Raw genomic sequence first — 21,289 nt, 5'->3', positions numbered from 1 at the left:
GTGTAGTAACTATGTGTTAATGACAAAGGTGACTAAGAGGTAAATTCCCTTTCTCACTTCATGAGTAGAAGTAAAAGTATTATCATTTGGAAATTTTCACTGAAGTACAAAGAAAAAAAAACTTTAGAATAGGTCAGTATATTCTAAAATGGATGTATTTTTGTGTGTTCATCTGGGTACAAAGTTATCTGCAATCATTTAAATAATTTTCCAGTGTCAGAAAAATGCAGGAAACATATACTTGAAAGACAATATATATAATAAATACAATATCAACACTGAGTAACATCAAAACTATCAGTATTTAATTTGTCCACTCTTTCCTTTCAACACTACTACCACTTTAAGTCTTCCATCCTTCCAATCTTAAAACCAACTAGTTACAGCTGTGTCCTCCCAACAAAAGCTGCTCTCAAAGCTAACAGACACTAACATTTACACACTTACAACATTTACACACAACATTTAACTACACAAACTCACCTCGGCTGCCTTACACATTTCTTTCTCATGGACATCTAAAATGTCTTAAGAGGCTTTTTTTGAGGAGATACAATAAAAGTCAATAGACAATGGGAATGAAAGTGGACTAAGACAATAGTCCATTTTCATAAAAAAGGGGAATGACAAAGAAAAATAAGTGAAAAAGCAGAAGTTTCCAAAACTGGAGTTAAAAAAATTACAGAAAAAAATGTGACTCTTGACAATCATGTAAGACCTGGTAGACAATCTTCAGATAAACAGTATTTAACGCTTTCATCTTTGCGAAACAGAAAAAAAACCCTGAAACAATCCACAGGTGTTTCTGTCCATCCTTCCACTGTGAGAAGACAACTCAACAGTATGAGTCTGAAAGCATGTATAGCTGTCAAGAAGATTTTACTGAGTAAAGGAAAAGGACAAAAGTTGGAGACAATTTTCACAAAAACAAACTCTAGAGAAAACTAGACAGCTGAGATGTAGAGAAATGTTTTTACGAACTGCTGAGTCTAAATTTGTAATTAAAATGTCTTGAATTGTGAGAGACAGAAAATGCAACCAACTTCTAAGACTGAACTCTTGACATGTCAAAAAATATTGATAAATTAATTAAAATAATTGAGTATGATATGATAATGATAATAAAATTGATAAATTAATATGAACCTACATGTTAGTGAACCCACTTGAACCCACTTGTTAGTGTCAGTAGGCCAACACTTATGTAAGAAAGAAAACACCTTAAATCTCTAGCAAGTACATGTGTCTGTTTTTTAAGTATACTTTATGCTAAGACCCAAAGTGTCACTGAATGGCACCGGAGCATCAGTGAATGCTCCTAGTTATCAATTCATCTTAGTACATGGTGACAAATCCCATGGTTGACAAGTATGACAGTAAATTAATAGGATGGATTAGAACACAGCAGGTATTTCAGTGGAAATGCACATTGATGAGTAGATATCACTGAAATGAATCAAGACGATCACTACTCCTTGCTGTCAGTTTCTGTGTGCAGCTATTTCCCAGTTCTTGGACTCTAATTGCCATTTTAAGGTTGTGGACATTACCTGTTTCTGCTTCACAGATGCAAAGTAACAGCAGCTCATGTGTTCATAAAGTGCTACCATTTTCAGCTGCTTGCTTTCAGAGGAACAATTAGATTTCCAAAATGACTATTAAGCCACGATCGCCAATACTACCCCGTTAATAGAATCTCATTTATCTATAGCTAATTGGAGGCTAATAGCTGTCACTTCTTTTTAGTCATGTTAACATGCAAATTTGACTTTAGCTTTGCTGTTATAAAGCAGTGAGGGTGTTAGTGCTCAGGACAAAATGTGACCTTTCACTGTGCTGGAAAATGTTCATAATGAACAAGACAAAGATGACGGTGATTCTGTGACCAATCCACCATCAGGAACCTGAAAAAGGTTAGGCCTGCAACTTGAATGCCCTAAAAAAACAGATTCCCACGTCTCCCACAACAGCGTCATAAGACACACTGAAAGACTGACTTCAGACCACAAAAGCATGAAAGGGCGTCTTCTGCCACTACCACCCCAGCATTAAGTGGGCATTTGAGAGACGCAAGCCTGCCAGTACATTATAACACCTACGTGCTGGGCGTGGTGAGGAAGCCAGAGAGTGTGATTGCACGTGCAGATAAATGATCTGTTATTAATTCAACAAATGTAGTGCAGCAGGTGAATGGCTCGTCTCCACCAGGCTCAACAGGAACAGGTTCCACCACATTTCAGTCAGCTACTTTAAGCCTAGTGATAATTTAAAAGTAAGCATGTGGTATGTTATGGATAGATAGTGTCTTTTAGGAAATATTATATTGTCTTTTTCTCTTTATAGTCTTAGCCTGTAATGTTCTCTGGGGAGGCTCCAGCCCTTTTGTCACCAGAGTTATCAAAGTCAGATAGAGGATATTACAACAGAGAGTCTGTTACTATCATTCTCTACGCTTCACAGATCACTTCTATTGTATTTAATGTTAGCGACCCACTGTGCCCTTATAACACAGCTGTTCCCTGCTCTGATTGTGTGTGTGTGTGTGTGTGTGTGTGTGTGTGTGTGTGTGTGTGTGGCAAGGGTGAGAAACTTGTATATGGTGTACGCAGCCCACCCTCATCGCCTGGAAGAATGTGATGACTGTGCACCCTTTTTTTATGGAAGCTTTGCATAAGGCCACACTAAATGTATTAATCCTAGCCAGTCCAGAAGGAGGAGTGTCCATGAAAGTAATTTCGGTGCACTGGGGTTCAATTGATCTGTCCACACTCTTCCCACAGATGCATTCTTTTATAGCAACTGTTGAAAGGTTGGACAAGCTTTAGAGAAAGATTGCAAAAACCCCATTCAACCCAGTTGTGGATGAAATACCTAAATTAAGTTAAAGTAACAACATCCCTGGCAAACTATTAGTCAAACTATTAGTCAAACTATTAGTCAATTAGTGAATTGCTCTATTTACATTTTTACAACATACCAAAGGACATGGTTTTAAACCCATTTAAGAAACAAAAGTAAAAGTATGTGAGATATTCTACCGATCTAACATTTCTCCTCTTATGTCTTCAGTTTATGTAAAATGCCATTCATCCAAATCAAAAATACCTCACACAATACCATCATTATCAAAATCATTCTGAAAGTCTGCCTTTGCCTGTTTACACTCAATAAGCTATTTATCATTTAGGAATTTAGTGAAAGGTGCAGAATGATTGCTTTGACGTATTTCTGACCAAGTGCATCATATTCTGCCATACATAATGAAAAATGTAACGTTTACTTCACAGTTTCATTTAGAAAGCAAAGGAATAAAAAGCACATTTTACTATAGAATGTAATAGACTGACAGTAAAAGGCTCACATGGAAATACTTTATTAAAGTACTTGGAAAACTGCACTTTATCATTGTCCATCACTGATTCACTCTAATGAGAATTTTTTACAATCTGTCTTTAGATTAGTTTCATATCATTGAGTTTTCAGGTCAAAATACTTTGTTACCAATCTAGAATATGTTGTTGTAGCAAACTGAAATCAGATAGACTAGTAATGATGACAAATGGCAATAATAACACACTCTAAATGTAGGTGTTTTTGACAAAACTAAATCGTACACTACAATTAGTCATTAGGTTGAATGGGATTGTTTCCAACATTCTGTAAAGCTTGTCCATCAGCACAAATGCTATAAAATACACACTTGTGAGCAGTATAAAAATAATTAATATGACAAGGGATTTTGAACCAAACATTTGAACTGTAGGCTAATGTACCATAGTAATGACAGACATATCAGGGTTGTATCCAAATAGATTACATACCTACCCAGTCAAATGGGGGAACAAATATTTATGAAGCTGTAATTTTAAGATAACTTCAGAAGTTCTGTTGTCAGTGAGTGCTGCCAGTAAAAATAATTAAGGGTTAAAATCTAGTCCAGCAAACACCAAGCTCCATCTTATTTTTTCAGGCATCAAGTCATGCCTTAACAGCCATTGCTATCTGCCATTACTTCATACCTTCGGGTGTAAATGCAGCATTCTAGTTGATGTGTACACAGGCTTGCTATTGTTTTGTATCACCATAGGAAGCAGACTAGGAAGCGCAATGACTGTACTGATGTTGTGTGCTGATGTGTACTGATGTGCCTGATGTTGTGTTATTGCGAGACATAGCACATTTAAAAAATTTAAGTCACTAGTTGGCCTACCCACTTTTTCACTGCTCTATCCCAGCATTTATTTCTGCCTATGCCACCTCATCATACACCTAAATGCTTTTGGGGATTGCAAAGATTTTCAAACTATTTTGCTGTAGAAGGTTTAGCAAATTGCACTTTAACAATTTTATGAGAAATGTCTTTAAAATGTACATTAGACACATCTAACTTGTATTAAACGATTTAATAATGTTAGTATTGTTGCCTATAGTGATCCAGTATATGCAATCAGTGCATCATTAGGTTCAATAAAGCTATGCTTTCATGACCTTCCAGTCTGAACTGGTTTTCTGGTGATCTTAAGAAAGGTGCCATATCAATTCAACAATACATCTAACCCTCCTTTCACTCCCCACACTTCTCCAGAAAACAAATAGCTCAATCTCATTGATGCGCACTGAGATTAGATTATCTACATGTGTACACATGTAAAGTGTACTATATATATATATATATATATATATAGCTACAGTTATCATAAACAAAGAGTTGTGTGCAGACACAATATGTTTCCATATAACTGACCCTAACCCTAACACACAGGAAGACAGTGTATGATAGAGCTCTTGGAGCACTGGTCGTAAAACTAAATGTGTAAGGAGATTGATCTGGAGCGATACCTATCTCCTCAGCAATGCCCTCACACCCACTTATCCCCTCTCGAGGCAGGTCTGATCGATAATGCGTCTGTGTGTCAGACATGCTCCTGCTTAATTACACAAATAAATCAAAGCAGGTAGCAGCAGTGCCGCCCCTTCACCCACAACACCGTACATGTGCAGTGCACCTATCTTACAGATGACCAGAGTGAGAGGAACAGAGGGCAGGAGAGAGAGAGAGCTATTATGAAGTGGTGACTGAATCTGTGTGAGTTCATGTGGTTATTGAGTCTGTGTGTGTGTGTGTGTGTGTGTGTGTGTGCGCGTGTGTTTATGTGGTCTTCAGGGCCAGTAGTCCAAAATGATATCTAGATGAGACGGCTGAGTCTGAAGAGGCCAATCGGAATTAGTATGCCTCATTTATCTGGAGAATGTGTAGCCTCCAGGCAGCCTGCTGACCGCCCTCTCCCTGTCTCTCTCTCTCTCTCTTTCTCTCTCTCTCTCTCTCTCTCTCTCTCTCTCTCATTACTATCTCCCTTTCTCACCATCTCTTGCACGCTCGTCTATTTTTTTCTTATTATACTTTCTTTCTTGTATTTTTTCTCTCTTTCACTTTCTCATAGTCCCTTTCTTTGCCTGTCATTTTCCCTCTATCTCTCTCTTTCTCTGTTCTTTTCTTTCTTTCTTTCTTTCTTTCTTTCTTTCTTTCTTTCTTTCTTTCTTTCTTTCTTTCTTTCTTTCTTTCTTTCTTTCCCTCATACGTCTTTTTCTTTCTCATTTTCTTGTTTTCTGTCTTTTTCTCTTCTTTAGTTTTCTCTCTTTTCCATCGTTATTTCTCTCTCTTTCACTCACTGTTCGATTAAGACACTCTTCTTTCTTTTTTTCTTTCTTTCCTTTCTCTTCACTTTTTCTCATATTTCTCTCATTTTCCATTTTTCTTTCTGTCTCTCTTTTCTGTTTTCTTTCTTTATTCTTTTAATTCTTGTTTTTCTTTATTCTTTCTTTCTTGTTTTTAATTTTTTTTTATTATTTTCTTCTCATTTCAAATTTCTTTCTTTTTTGTGTTTCTCTCGTTTTGGTGTTTCTCTCTTATTTCCATCTTTCTTTTTTCTTCTCTTTCTTTTCTTTTTCTTCTTCTCTTTCGTCTTCCTTTTATATCTGTCTTCCTCTTATGTCTGCCTCCTGCCTCCCTCTCCCTCTTTCATTTCCTTCCCTCACTACTGAGGTTGCCCAGCGAAGTGATCTGAGCTGATTTGGTAGTGAATGCAGTGCCCTGCAGACTCATGCTGGTCAGTTCCTCTCATGCTTTGCTAGACACGTCAGCTTTTCCATTATTATATAAAGGGTTTTCAGCCTAGACTGAAACCACAGAGAAGCACAGAAATCCCTCACCACCATATCCAACATTAAACCCACTACACGTCTAAAATAAAAGTTACTATTTGGATAATAAGGACTAAAACTCAAAGCTCAAATAGTAATTCAGCTGGATTAACATTGTCTACATGTTCATCTAGAATAACCAAATCAAAGCTTCTGCCAGTCTCTTCTTTCATATCCATTCAGTTTGAAATGTGAGGTCATTTCTATGGCAACTTGATGGACCATTTCAGAATCTACTTATCCCTGGCTGTATGTACATCCTGAGATCTACTTGTGATGTTGTGTGGATTTATATACCTAAAACAGCAATAATTCATTTTTATGTGAGCGTTTTCCAGTTATAGTAGCTTGACTGATGTATGTAAATTACCTCTGGCTGGCCTCAATGAAAAAGAATGACAACGCCTCATAATTTTCACATAAATGAGAGGGGCTAAACTGCTGTCAGCTGAATAGGTGAAAAGCCTGTGTGTCCGACTGCTTTGGTTTTCATAACATCACAAAAAACGATTGGATCATTTACAATGTTGAGGTCTCAGCCAATGTAAAAACTTAGTTTTCTCTGATGAAGAGCTTTTAAATCAGCATTAATTCAACTCTTGGCAGGCCAGTGATCATGTTAAAAAATCATCTGCCGTAATCCTTTAATTGATTGTAATATGCAGAGCAGTTTCTCTTGTACTGTATTCCAGTAAGTACACATATCAAACAACGCTGCACTGCAGCTTCATTTGAGCAGATTAAACATGACCAGCAGTCACAAAATAATTAGCTGTTTAATGTCTTCAGACAACTGCTTAACTGGTGCTACAAACCAAATCACCCCTATGTCTTAGATTAAAGAAACTGAAGAAAATTGCCTCTCCTCCTATCTGCACTCTGTAGCTTTACTATAATTCCCCAAAATTATTCATCTTCCTGCCTGAATGAAGTGCAGTGAGCCACATTTGGCCAAAAAACAATGTGAGATTCACAGGGCTAAAGACCTCAGTATGATATTGATTAGACTTTAAAACTGAACTACACCTCTCTCTCTCTCTCTCTCTCTCTCTCTCTCTCTCTCTCTCTCTTTCTCTCTCTCTCTATGTGCTGATCTCCAGTCCTCCTCCAGTTGTTGTGTTTTACCATCTTACCACCTCAATTGACCGTGATTAAAATTGCATTTTCATTTTTGTGTCACAATATTCAATGAAGCCTCCAATATGTAATGTTTCATATTTATTGGTCTAAGTAAACCTCCTGTTTAAGTGGATGTTGCAATACAAGTCATGTTTATTTATTTCTTTTTTTACCCTTTTCTTCCCCTTTCTATTCCTGTTTGTCCTTTTGCTGAGAGAATGCTCATATTGCTCATTCATGTGCAACAGGGGCACTGCAACTTGTCCCTCCTGCTTTGTTTTCTTTTTTTTTTATTTTGCATATAACATGGACTCACACTAAACAAAACCCCCTCCTGGGCTTTAATTGTTGCTAATCGCTTAATGTCTTGGTGGCTTAGACAATATCTCTCAACATTTCTCTCTCTCTCTCTCTCTCTCTCTCTCTCTCTCTCTCTCTCTCTCTCTCTCTGTCTCCTTCTTTTTCTATGTTCTCAAATATTCCCTAAAATATCCTTGGGCCATTTCTATTTGACATAATTTTGATATATTTATCATGAAACGAACCTTAAGATTTAAGACTTCATAGCATTCCTTTCTGTAAGATCCAACTGCATTCTTCTTCCGTGTAAAAGTCAGAAACCACCCATTTATTTCCAGTCAAAACAGACATTAAGCATGAGTGAAGTTTTAGAAGAGATTAGATATAAGATCATTAGCTTGCAGCAGGAAAGGGAAAGTCAAAGAAAATTACAAAAAAACATAACTTCTCAAAGTTAAAAAAATGATTAAAAGTTCTTAAAGTGTTCATCTTTGAGAGAAAATCAAGCTCCATTTTCGCTTCATATCTGAAAAAAATCCACAGGCGTTTCTTTCCATCCTTCCACTGTGAGAAGACAATTAAACACAATGAGTCTAAGGCACAGAGTGGACACACTAAATGCTGAAAAATGTATTAAATATTTAGTTGTTAAGGCTTCTGTGTGATCTTCTTTATATATATATATATATATATATATATATATATATATATATATATATATATATATATATACATATATATATATATATATATATATATATATATATATATATATATATATATATATATATATATATATATATGGGTTGGGGCTCTGCTCATATCCTGAATTCATTAATAATTAATAGAGAGAAATGGTGGGCTCTGACTTTTTCACAGTGCTGTATGTAAGTATCAACATGTTTTTACATACATATAAAATTATTATTATTATACAATCACATTATATGACAAATAATACACCCATTTAATATTGAACAAAATGAGTAATCATCATTTTTATAGCATGCTTTTCAAGGAATCTGGAAGAAATATAAACCTGACAATACTGCATATTTTCTTTTACATTTTGTGCCTTTTTTCTTTTGAAAGTTGTACATGAGAGGAAGTTGCAGGAGAAGCTTGTGGGGGCTGAGGCAGTCAAGACCATTTTGCTGCAATTTATCTCAATCATGCATGCCTAGCGCTGGTGTCTGCTCACAGGGGGTTGGCATGGCGACCAAGGACAGGAAGTAAAGCAATGCCAGCTGAAGAGTGGTCGCCAAGGAGACACAGAGCAGAAACTTTGTGTGGTCCTCTGCTGAAGATCGGGTGGGGACAGCTGGGCCCTGGAGGGCTAGGCTTGAGAAATATTTTGTAGTTCCGCATGTACAGATACACATATTTGGATATTTTACTGGAAATGGAGGTTATACATAAATTATTGACACATAGAATTGTAATGCACCAGATGGCTGCTCACCACAGTGGCAATGGCCATTGTGCTGCAGATTGCCAGTCGTTTGAGTCAGTACAACAAATGGATGCGGTTTTATGATAAAACAGTCAAAATACAGATTTAATGCTCTACGAGGCACAAAAAGGTTTTGTGTTCTCTAATGACTACATATGTAGCACCGCTGGCAGGTTTGCAGAGGCGTTTTGCATATGCATTGTAATGTTAGCAGCTCTTCTCTATATAATGCAGCACTTCCACTGTCTCTGAGCCACACTTCACATTCAGTATACATCACTTTGAGACAATAGCATCAAAAATAAACTAAGAATCTTTTTTCCCTACACTTTTCCCCTACAAGAGTAGACTGGGGATGATTGTAACACTTTGTTTTTGTATCAGCCTTTATTACACGGTGGTTGTTTGTGCTATGTTTTTAAAACTTTTACATAACACACTCGCCTTTGTCTATTACAAATAACAATAGTGTAAACATTTACCGTTTACTCACAAACTGAGCAACTGAAAAGAGTTAGATTGTTACAACTTGCTCCATGACAAGTGTAGGATGAAGAAGTAGCAGAAAAGATTATTTTTGGCCATGCATTTGTTAAGGAAACAGTTTTTTCTTTAAATTTAGAGCAAGAAACAAACAAAAAAAATACTCAGTAATATTAAACCTACAACCCCTTCATCCTACTCAGTTATGACAATGCTAGACTTTTTCTCCTGAATGCATGAACCTACAGTATAATACATATCAAACTAACATTCGACCAACATTAATATTAGTGCTACAATCTGGATGTGAAATTTTACTTTCTTAAAATCAGATTTTATTGCATGAACGTACCACTTGTTTCACACATAAGTCTTCAAACCTTTCCTGCCCACTCAGAGGGGCTTTTTTGCTTTGTTTTGCAAAACACAACTGGCTACAAATGAGACAAAACAAGAGAGACAGAAATTAAGCTGAGAATCTTTAAAAATAAAAAGGAATCATTGGCCATCATGAGAAAGTCTAGAAGAAGCGCGTCTTTGTGAAACGAGTTCTCAGATGACTATAGACTCACCTACATTTGCCACAATGCCAAAGAACAGAATACACCTGGGTAAGATCTTCAGTAATCCATTCAGCTGCAGTTTGCATCTTCTAGCTAGAAACTGTTTAGGGAGATATTAAGAGAGAGAGAGAGAGAGAGAGAGAGAGAGAGAGAGGCAGTGCCTGTAGGCTGATAAAGCTGCACACGTGGTAAAACCTTTCTTAATGGCATCTCCGCCATTTTATTTCACCCTGTTCTCCCTTTAATTTCAGCGCTGTAAAAAGCCAGTCTTCGCTAGCAGCTGACCTGATTCTCTTTTGCATCTCATTAGAGAGCTCCTTCACAAACCTGCTCACACAGCTCTAAAGGGTCATATCTGCAGGTCTCTCTCTCTCTCTCTCTCTCTGTGTTTCAGCTTGCACAGAATATCCTCTACTGTAAAGTTCAACAAGTCTTGCACAATCTGAATATGTAACAAAGCACTCAAGATCAAGATCCAGTTGCATTCTTTGAGTTATCATTTTATTTTCAGTTCCGTTTATTTTAGTTTGTTATAATTAATTATATTTATAGTATAGTTACAAAACAGTGATATTCAGTCTTCCTAAATTTACCCATGTCGCTCTGTTGCTGGGTTTCCTTCATTGGGTCCCTGCAGTTTCCTGCATCAGATTTAAAGCCTTGTTGCTTGCTTACAAACGGAGCTGCTCCTGCCCGCCTTATGTCTGTGGTCAGAACCTGATCTGTAAGTAAGGCTTAAGTATGGCCCAGCTTGACCACATCCCCCACATTTCCAAATCCCTCACATTTCCATTCAATCAAGTATAGTAATGTCAGTATACAGTGGTGCTGTTACCTCAACATTCAGTTTAGTTGGTGATGGGACTACTATTGACACTTTTCAGTGTGATTAATTAGAGTTTAATTGGAACAGATTCTCTCTGGATCAGAATAAACAGTTTTCATTCACTGAAATGTACAGCCATTTTTTTTTTTCAGTTTGTGTAAACAACACAATTTATTTAATTAATATCAATATATTTTCAGTTTGGAAGTGCAACAGCCCTGTTGGTTTATTTTTGATGCATTAAATGAACAGTAATCCTGCGCTTGTTATACTGTTTTTGGACTGTGAATTCTGAGTGTTTCTGAGTGAATCTGTGAGTTTGTTTTTAGCATCTAAATTCCAGAGATGGTGGTACAGTTTGGGGTACTGTTGAGTTTCCCTGCTCATTCAACACCTGACCCAAGTTTATTAGCAAGCCCTTCTTGAGTTTAGCTGCGTGGTTTAGAGCAGGAAAACAAACACACAAGAAAATGTACAGGGCAGGGGAAGGAAACCTCTGGGTCAGAGGACAGGAAGAGTGCAGGAAGAGGAAGAAACATCTGGACATGGGCCCCTAGATCATCTCCGGTGCTATCTTTCTCTCTCTCTCTCTCTCTCTCCCTCTGCTACTCTGTCTTCCAGGTTATTTTTAATTGAATCTCATCATATTATGTTGATTGCGTACTGTTAATACACCATCTGCCTTACCTAGTTTAGCCTCCTGAACAGTCTTACTTAATATACTTAATTAAAAGTATTACTTTAACAATTTCCTGTCCTCCACAACTACAGTGAAATCATAACTGGAAGACCACCCACATCTTATTATTCTTGTAACTTCACTTATGAACTGTCTTCATGACTTATTTTTGCATTTAGTTATCAGCTTGTTTGTATTCTGTTTGTAGCAGTATCTTACTTTTTAGCTCAAGGTTATCTTTAGCCTATATTCATATATCTAAGATGATTTCCAGGTGGATAATGAAACACTTTTGTAAGTCATTCTGGATGAGAATGCCTGCTAAATGCTATATATGTAAAAGCAAATCCAGTTAGTAAGTAAAAAGTAAAAATCCTCTCCAGGACCCAGAGGTTTGCCCAGTTAGTTACCTCTGTTGACAAGTAGAACTTCTTTCTCTTCTGCTTCTACTCTACTTCTGCTCCCCCTCCCCTTTCTCTTTCTCTCTCTCTCTCTCTCTCTCTCTCTCTCTCAAAGACTTGGGATGGATGAAGCATTTGTGGGTCAGAGGAATAGAAGAAAGCCTTTGCATGTCCCTTTTCACTCAGAGAATCAGACAGGCTTTCTTCCTTTGAAAGACTGGATGGAGGTTAGACAGAGACAGATCTATCATGCTGGATTTCTGACAGTGTTTTCCTAATCTCAATCAGTGGGACTGGCTTTTGTCCTCACCCTGCTGGGGTCCTCCACCTGCTACCACTACAGGGAGATTGGCCTGCATGCTCCTAAAACATAGCTGTGCTTTGTTTCTATGCCTGCCAAAATCCATTACCTCACTGCAACTCTAGGTGGGCTTGACTGACAGAATCCTCGCTTTGTTCCTTATCATGTCCAAATAAAAGTGGGTTCCAGTTATTTATTTATTTATTTGTTTATTCATTCATTCATTCATTCATTCATTCATTCATTCATTCATTCATTCATTCATTCATTCATATATTTAAAGGCTTTTTTGTGTCCCACAAAAGAGAAGCTACTACATCTACAAATGTAGCATGACTAATGCATTTGTTTTACCTTTTTTTGAGACAATCTGTAGAACCTCCTCTTAGTGAGCATTGTGTATATGGGCTCAGGGCAAAGGACCATCTGAACGTATTGGTGTAAGACCTTATAAGAATTCACTTGTTGAAATATAAATTTGGTGTAAGGACTGTTTAAACTAATGACCTGGGGAATTGTGCCATCCCTGAAATACACAAGACTGTACAGTGTAATAGTTCACAAATCGCCATTCACCAACCCATTTAATCCCACGTGGCTTTGTGATAAAAAAAAAATATATATATATTTTTATATATATATATATATATATATATATATATATATATATATATATATATATATATATATATATATATATATATACATACTATTGGTTCAGGTTTACACATTACGAAATTCAACCGGGTTGCACATAACAAAATAGTCATTATGTTAAGCTTATTAACTACTAAATATATACACCTCCACAGTGTGCAAAGTACCCTTTGGTATTTGGGGGGTTGGCTTGCTACTCCAATGTTGGCTGGCTGCTGACTCCCTCACTATAGTGATACTGCTAGGTTCAATGGCAGAAAAATGTTTGAGCTCACAGTTCTTCTTTTGGAACAGCTCTTTTCTAGTTTGGTAATGCACTCATCCAAACATTAACCAAAATCTCACACCTCTCTTTTGTCTTTGAGTTGAGAAATGAGTAACAATTTACTTTTTACCACCAAACTCTTGGGAAATTGGGCAAGTGTTCAGATTTACAAATATGCCTCAGCAGTGCTACAGAGGTGCATCTCTAGTGAGTTAAGAATACTAAAAACAGTGACTAGCTGCCTAAACAATGAACTTCCCCTCAAATTTATACTTGAGTGTATATTTTCCCCTAATGAGCAGCACAACTACACGGCTCAAAAAAATGAAGGGAACACTCAAATAACACATCCTAGATCTGAATGAATGAAATATTCTCATTGAATACTTTGTTCTGTACAAAGCTGAATGTGCTGACAACAAAATCACACAAAAATCATCAATGGAAATCAAATTTATTAACCAATGGAGGCCTGGATTTGGAGTCACACACAAAATTAAAGTGGAAAAACACACGACAGGCTGATCCAACTTTGATGCAATGTCCTTAAAACAAGTCAAAATGAGGCTCAGTATTGTGTGTGGCCTCCACGTGCCTGTATGACCTCCCTACAACGCCTGGGCATGCTCCTGATGAGGTGGCGGATGGTCTCCTGAGGGATCTCCTCCCAGACCTGGACTCAAGCATCCGCCAACTCCTGGACTCTGTCATGTCTGTCACATGTGCTCAGTGTGAACCTGCTTTCATCTGTGAAGAGCACAGGGCGCCAGTGGCGAATTTGCCAATCCTGGTGTTTTCTGGCAAATGCCAAGCGTCCTGCATGGTGTTGGGCTGTGAGCACAACCCCCATTTGTGGACGTCGGGCCTTCATACCATCCTCATGGAGTCAGTTTCTAACCGTTTGTACAGACACATGCACATTTGTGGCCTGCTGGAGGTCATTATGCAGGGCTCTGGCAGTGCTCCTCCTGTTCCTCCTTGCACAAAGGTGGAGGTAGCGGTCCTGCTGCTGGGTTGTTGCCCTCCTACGGCCTCCTCCATGTCTCCTGGTGTACTGGCCTGTCTCCTGGTAGCGCCTCCAGCCTCTGGACACTATGCTGACAGACACAGCAAACCTTCTTGCCACAGTTCACATTGATGTGCCATCCTGGATGAGCTGCACTACCTGAGCCACTTGTGTGGGTTGTAGAGTCCGTCTCATGCTACCACGAGTGTGAAATCACCACCAACATTCAAAAGTGACCAAAACATCAGCCAGAAAGCAGAAAGGTATTGAGAAGTGGTCTGTGGCCCCCACCTGCAGAACCACTCCTTTATTGAGTGTGTCTTACTAATTGCCAATAATCTACACCTGTTGTCTATTCCATTTGCACAACAGCTGTGAAATTGATTGTCAATCAGTGTTGCTTCCTAAGTGGACAGTTTGATTTCACAGAAGTTTGATTTACTTGGAGTTATATTGTGTTGTTTAAGTGTTCCCTTTATTTTTTTGAGCAGTGTACATAATAACTGTATTTTCTGACACCCCCCAAATTCAGATTTTGAGACATTCACAGGACCCAAGAGGTTAATTATGTCATCCTGGACCCCCAGAACCCTCTGAATATTGCATCTCCCCATAAGCATTAAGGAAGTGTTAGGGAAACCAATGGAAAGTACATAGATAGCACAAAGAAAACCAAAGCCTTACTTGACTTTTTTGGCAAACATTGGGAGAATGCAAGTTCTATCCATAGAGATGCCACAGCCATCCATGGCCAGAAATCTGTACAATTGTACTCTAACTGCCATTTCTGCCAGCTAACAGACACCCATACTGGCTAGAGTCATGCTGAGTGATAGACGGAGAGGGAAGGCCATCCTACCACACAGGGAGCTCTTTGGTAAAGAGTACGATTTGATTTAGAACCATGAGTCCTGTATTCAGTTTCATTCATAGAAACTGTAATCACATAAATATTGCTCTGTTTTATGCAGGAGATCTTTTTCCATGAAATGCAAAACGTCAGCATAAACTGCTATCGTATTTCAATGGCAAGTTTATAGGTTGGTGCTGAATATGTTTTCACATTAAACTGATGTATGCATTAGCTAGTTGTTAGTAGTTAAGACATGATTTAAGGAATGGTAGTGCATTGTTCTGAATTTAGTAAAAATCTATTTAAAACTAAACTACTAAAGGTTTGCAGAAACTTCACACATATGCAACTTGGTGCAACTCTCTTTCACCATCACTCAAGCCTCCTCTTTATCTGACATGAAAACCTTACTCTTTAACTTACAATAGCTAAACTTTAAAGCTAAGCTTTGTCTTCCTGACATATGAACATCTGCTAATTTTGCAAAGGCAGTTTATTTTGACTAGTGAAATGTTTGACTAATAAAATGGAATTCTCTGTGTTCAGGCCTGCTAACACACATACCACCACCTGAAAACTGTACATTCCTGTTAGGAAATAATAAGATTTTGTATGATATATGCTGTAGTCTTGTTGGCCAATGAATTAAACTGCATGAATTAAATTACATGACGAGCTTGATATCAGCTCCCTTGCTTAATCTGAAAATAGATCAAAAGCTTGTGCCCGGAGTGCAATTATTTCCCCTGCTGCAAAGAGCCTTCCTGTTTCAGCTGTTTGTACTTTCCTGGAGGACTCTTTTCTTCTATCTCTCTCTCCATGCTTTGGCTGCAGGCACATGTGCTGTTTGACACACCTGACTGGTAGCACATCTGCAGGCTTATGCTGCTGCAGCAGGTGGCCTAGTGCACCTAGAGGTCTTCTCCTGTGTGTTCTGCCCTGTGATTTCTGCCTGTGTTAGCTTTTTATGTGGACCAAGCTATTCCCAATCCATAAAGTCAAGGGCTGGGCAGTTATGATTTATAGATGCTGTCCAGTAAACTCATGAATTTTACACTATTAGCCTATGGTGTGAGCTGAAGTTGAAGTCTGCAGGGCAAGGCGTAACCTGAAGCCTTTTTCTCTGGGTCGGCTATAAGGACTACAGCTCCTGCTGCACCATAGCAGGAGGCCTGGATCTCACATTGGCTTCAGGAACTAAATGTTGTACCCTGCAAAGAGGGCTGACTGCACCAGCAGCCATTTCTCCCAGCTGGGGCTCGCCATTTCTGCCATTTTTTTCTGGATCATCAAGGTAATTGGCATCTGTGGCCCTGCTGACATCTGCCTGTGCGCAGCCAAATCACTGTCTCTACACCCTTTAACTCCCACAGTGGATGTATCAGGACTGCAGCATGGGACTAGATTGAAGATTTTTTTTCTGTTTTTTGTCATTCCTTTACACATACTTGACATTTACATCACAGATGGTATTGTGTGCCTCCACTGGATATATATCTTCTGTGATTTTGCCATTCTGTCCATTCTGTTATTTTTGTGAAGGAAGAACATATTAATTTTTGGCTTGGTGATTGACAGGCTAGAGAGAAGCCTTCACCTATAGGCTAAAATAAAGCTCTGAAATAATATTCAGTATACAGACACTTATCTCCAACAAACAAGCAAACAAACAAAGAGCACTCAAATTACACTGTTTTAACTTAAGGGTGTCCCTTGACCTGACCGCCTTTAGATTTACATTTTATTGAAATAATCAGTTGCCAGAATGTAAGACACCGATTATTGTTCTTAATAGTTCATGTTTACTTAACTCTCTTTTTAAAGGGAGCAAAAAAGCCAACAAATGACAGCATTCAATGAAAAACTGATGAGCTGTGGTACATATTGGACAGTAACTTAATAATAAACATCCTAAAGAATGTATTGGGAAATGCTTAACACACTAACACATTGACACACATAAAATCATGGTATAAGGTTTAATTGTTTATAGTAAGGATTATACTACCCAAGAAACAAGAAAACATTTATATATATATATATATATATATATATATATGGCATGGTGGGTAGCACTGTTGCCTCACAGGAAGGAGGGCCTGGGTTCGATTCCCCTGCCGGGTGACCAGGGTCCTCTCTGTGTGGAGTTTGCATGTTCTCCCCGTGTCTGCGTGGGTTTCCTCCGGGTTCTCCGGTTTCCTCCCACAGTCCAAAGACATGCAGTCAGGCCAATTGGGTGTCCTAAATTGTCCCTAGGTGTGAGTGTGTGAGTGACTGTCTGTGTCTGTGTGTCTGCCCTGCGATGGACTGGCGACCTGTCCAGGGTGTATCCTGCCTTCCGCCCGAAGACTGCTGGGATAGGCTCCAGCTCCCCCCCGCGACCCTGACGGAGAAGCGGCTTAGAAAATGGATGGATGGATGGATGGATATATATATATATATATATATATATATGGCATGGTGGGTAGCACTGTTGCCTCACAGGAAGGAGGGCCTGGGTTCGATTCCCCTGCCGGGTGACCAGGGTCCTCTCTGTGTGGAGTTTGCATGTTCTCCCCGTGTCTGCGTGGGTTTCCTCCGGGTTCTCCGGTTTCCTCCCACAGTCCAAAGACATGCAGTCAGGCCAATTGGACATGCTAAATTGCCCCTAGGTGTGTGAGTGACTGTCTGTGTCTGTGTGTCTGCCCTGCGATGGACTGGCGACCTGTCCAGGGTGTATCCTGCCTTCCGCCCGAAGACTGCTGGGATAGGCTCCAGCACCCCCCCCGTGACTGCACTCACTGATGTAAATCATCATTAATAAGCAACAGAATAGGTTGAATAAGGAAGTGTTTTTAAATATATTTTTAGACAATTTTAAAACAGCCAGCTTATTTACTTTTTAAGTTAAGTATATCTTCATTTCTGCTGAGAATGGAATGAGTAGCAGTGGCAGTTAGATTTCATAGTCATGGAGAAAATGAGCACTGTTCCGGTATATGGACTCAAAGTCAACTCTTGGAGTTGACTTTGGAAAAAATGTACTATATAAACCTGTTGATAAAGAAATAACAAGCAGAAAATACCTCACTTAATGGCCTGGAATGGTTTAGCTACCTTACATTGTCAAGGAACAGGTCGTTTTTGGCAAAATATTAATAATAAGTACTATATTTTTACTGTCCAGTCCTACTGTGAGCTAACATGCAAGATGGCCCACATATGCCTGCAATGCTGTCAGCCACAATAGGATCCACCTTTGCATTATTTACCCTGTTGGACCCTGTTGGTTCTTTAGGGGATTCATTGCTTTCTTCTTTCCTTCAGCTAGACAAGCTTCTGCCAGCACACCATCTTTTATGGGGATGAAAGTTTTAAATTTATTCATTTCATAATCACATTTTTTTGTTTTTTGTTTATCATTTTTTTCATCTAATTCTCTCTTCTCTGCTAAATCCAATTTTGCCAGACTCACTGTTTGAGAAGCAGAGGGATTTCTGCAGAAAGCCAATTTTTTTTCCTCCCTTCTGTTGAATCTGATTGTGCACTTTAGAGTCTGTGGTTCACTTCTGTAAGTGTAAAATAAGATGTATTGCATTGGTTCTTCTTTATTATTTTTATTATCGTTGTGCTTGTGTTGTTGCTGATGTTTACTTCAGAATCAAAGATGTCAAAAATTATTGATAGAAGAATCACTTTTGGTGGGCTAAAGTACCTTTCAGTGGATAATTCTTCATAGTATATATTATCCCAGTTTCTGTAAAGGAGATATGAGAGTGTGTAGAACCATTTTTAGCTTTTACAGAACCTCCATTTAATGTAAAGTTTCTAGGAAGAAACCTTAAAATGTTAAGGAACCTTTATATTATTTGAAGGTACTGAAAATCTTTTAATGGCTCTTCATGCTAACACATCTCTTTTACAGACAAGCATCTTCAAGAAACTAAAAGAGGTTAAGAGGTTCTTCTGTGGCACCTTTTTATAAGAATGTGTTCATTGCTGTTATTACTAAAATAATAATGATGGTGATGCAAAAGAGAATGTCTGAGAAGTAATAATGTGTGATACTTTTTTTCCTTCAGTCACTGGTATGTCTGTTACATCCATGTCACATTTAGTTCTACAATCTGAAACTCAATTATGTCTAATTATGTTTTCTGCAAGACCTAATTTTAAACAATTAACAACAATGTAACACAATGTGATTTTCTTCTGTGTGATCTCTTGTGTGTGATCTGTCAGCCACACCATTGTCTCTTGCACACATCTTCTATCCCTCAGGCCCTCTGAATTTTTAAGGGAATCCATTTCGCAATTACAGAATTAATAGTCATGGTAATCATGCAATTACTCTGTGGTTACATTAACAGAGTGGCCCTCCTCTGGCAAAAAAAAGAGTGAGCTGTTCTCTTTTAGAACTACCCTTTGGCTGAACATGATGGCTTAGCATTGACTGTTGAAAACGAATGTATTGATATTCAGCTTCTACACCAGAGGTCCCAAATGAAGCATAAGCTGTGAAACACAAACCTATGCATAATTGGTCATGGGAAATAATAGATATCATTTGCAAGTATAGACAAAGATGCTATATAACACAAATTCACGTAATAAAAAGCCAAGTAGAGAGAAAATGTAGCCTTACAGTGTCACACATACATACTTCTGTACAAAGCACTGGAAAGTACTGGCAACTATATTATATATGAGGAAAACATTGCGGGTCTAGAATTTATTTTTAACAGAACCATCATGCTTATTGTATTTAAACTCTGCAAATATTATAATGGTAATACTTATTTTACTGTATTATTTATAAGTTTTAGTTGGAAACAAAAAGGTAAAATTATTCAAACAGCACTGAACAATGATCCAATCAGGATTTCCCCTTGTTATCTAGGTAGATACAGCCAAATAATTTATCCTATTGGTTAGGACTTTAGGAGCTAAACTGAGTTTAAAGTGTCAGATTAACCACCAAGATAATTAACTGATAACATTAATAATTAACTGAGTTATCAGATTATTCAAATGGTCATGTAAACAGCATACTCTGATTTCTCAGATCAGAGTGAGGTCTAGAAATCCAAGCAAGAAATCCAATGAAAAGAGAGCTGGATTTTAGCTCAGTAATAAGATTTCTCAGTGTATGTAAACTCTTACTCAGATTTCTTTCAGACTATCTCAGTTTGCACATGTACAAAAACAGATGGTGGTACCAGAAATAAGCAAGCAGTGTTATCCACAAGTTCCATAAATGGTACTGATGCTATGAGTCTGGTATGCTCATAGGAAAGAAGGTTCCATATGTGGTATTTCACTTCATGTATGTATAAGGAATGTTTAAATAAGTGGGGCCCCTCTCCCTTTTTGCTCTCTGTCTTAGTTCCAGAACATATGAGATCATTATAAACATTTCCATATGTGTCTTAGACGTACGTTGACGAAGATAACCAGGGTATAAAAGCCTGGACTCAGAGCCCTGTGTTAGAGAAAGTATTGGCGTTTTTTTCTCTCTCAAGCTGATCCGCGAGGCTTTATTCTGACTCTGATCTCTAAATGCAAATAAACTTCTCTTTTATGCAAGAGACGGCGTCACCGGAGAATTTCTTCCTTCACCTTCACAGCGCTGCTATTGAAATAAACCACAGTCTATATTTTCAGATAAAGTGGCACAATGTTTTTAAAAAAATAAGTCACGGCATGAATTTGAAGTTTACATTACATCTTCTTCTGTGAGTTTCCGTGAAAAAGAAAAAAAAAAAACTATGCATAGTAACTCTACAGGAAAAGGCAAAAAGTTCTTAACTTTTAATGGGAGTTAATGCAAAGATTTTATTCCATGTCATTTTAGAGTATTTGTTGGAAGAACAGGATAGGCCCTTCTGCAAGCTGTTGCCACAAAGTTAGAAGTATATAAGTGTAAAATATCTAAAATATCTAAAATATATTTGCATGCTGTAGCCATAATATTACCCTTCACTGGAACTCAGAGGTCGAGCCTAAACCCTGAAATATAGCTCCAGGGCATTATTCCTCCTCCACCAAATCTTAATGTTAGTACTATGAATTCTGGTAGGTAGCATTCTCCTGGCACCCGCCAAACCCAGATTGTGTTCATCAGCCTGCCAGACAGTAAAGTGTGATTCATCACACCAGAGAACACATTTCCTCTGCTCCAGAGTCTAGTGGCAGCGTGCTTT

The 21,289-nt window shown here is 38.1% G+C and overlaps 1 protein-coding gene across 2 annotated transcripts in view; it reads left to right on the top strand.

The window, feature by feature from the left end:
* lrrc4ca (leucine rich repeat containing 4C, genome duplicate a) overlaps positions 1-21,289 on the top strand; it is an 85,495-nt gene that overhangs the window by 60,057 nt on the left and 4,149 nt on the right. The window lies entirely within an intron of this gene.

This window comes from Pygocentrus nattereri, chromosome 11 (genome assembly GCF_015220715.1).
Source record: "Pygocentrus nattereri isolate fPygNat1 chromosome 11, fPygNat1.pri, whole genome shotgun sequence".
Taxonomy (NCBI): domain Eukaryota; kingdom Metazoa; phylum Chordata; class Actinopteri; order Characiformes; family Serrasalmidae; genus Pygocentrus; species Pygocentrus nattereri.
This window is presented reverse-complemented; position numbering and strand designations above follow the sequence as displayed.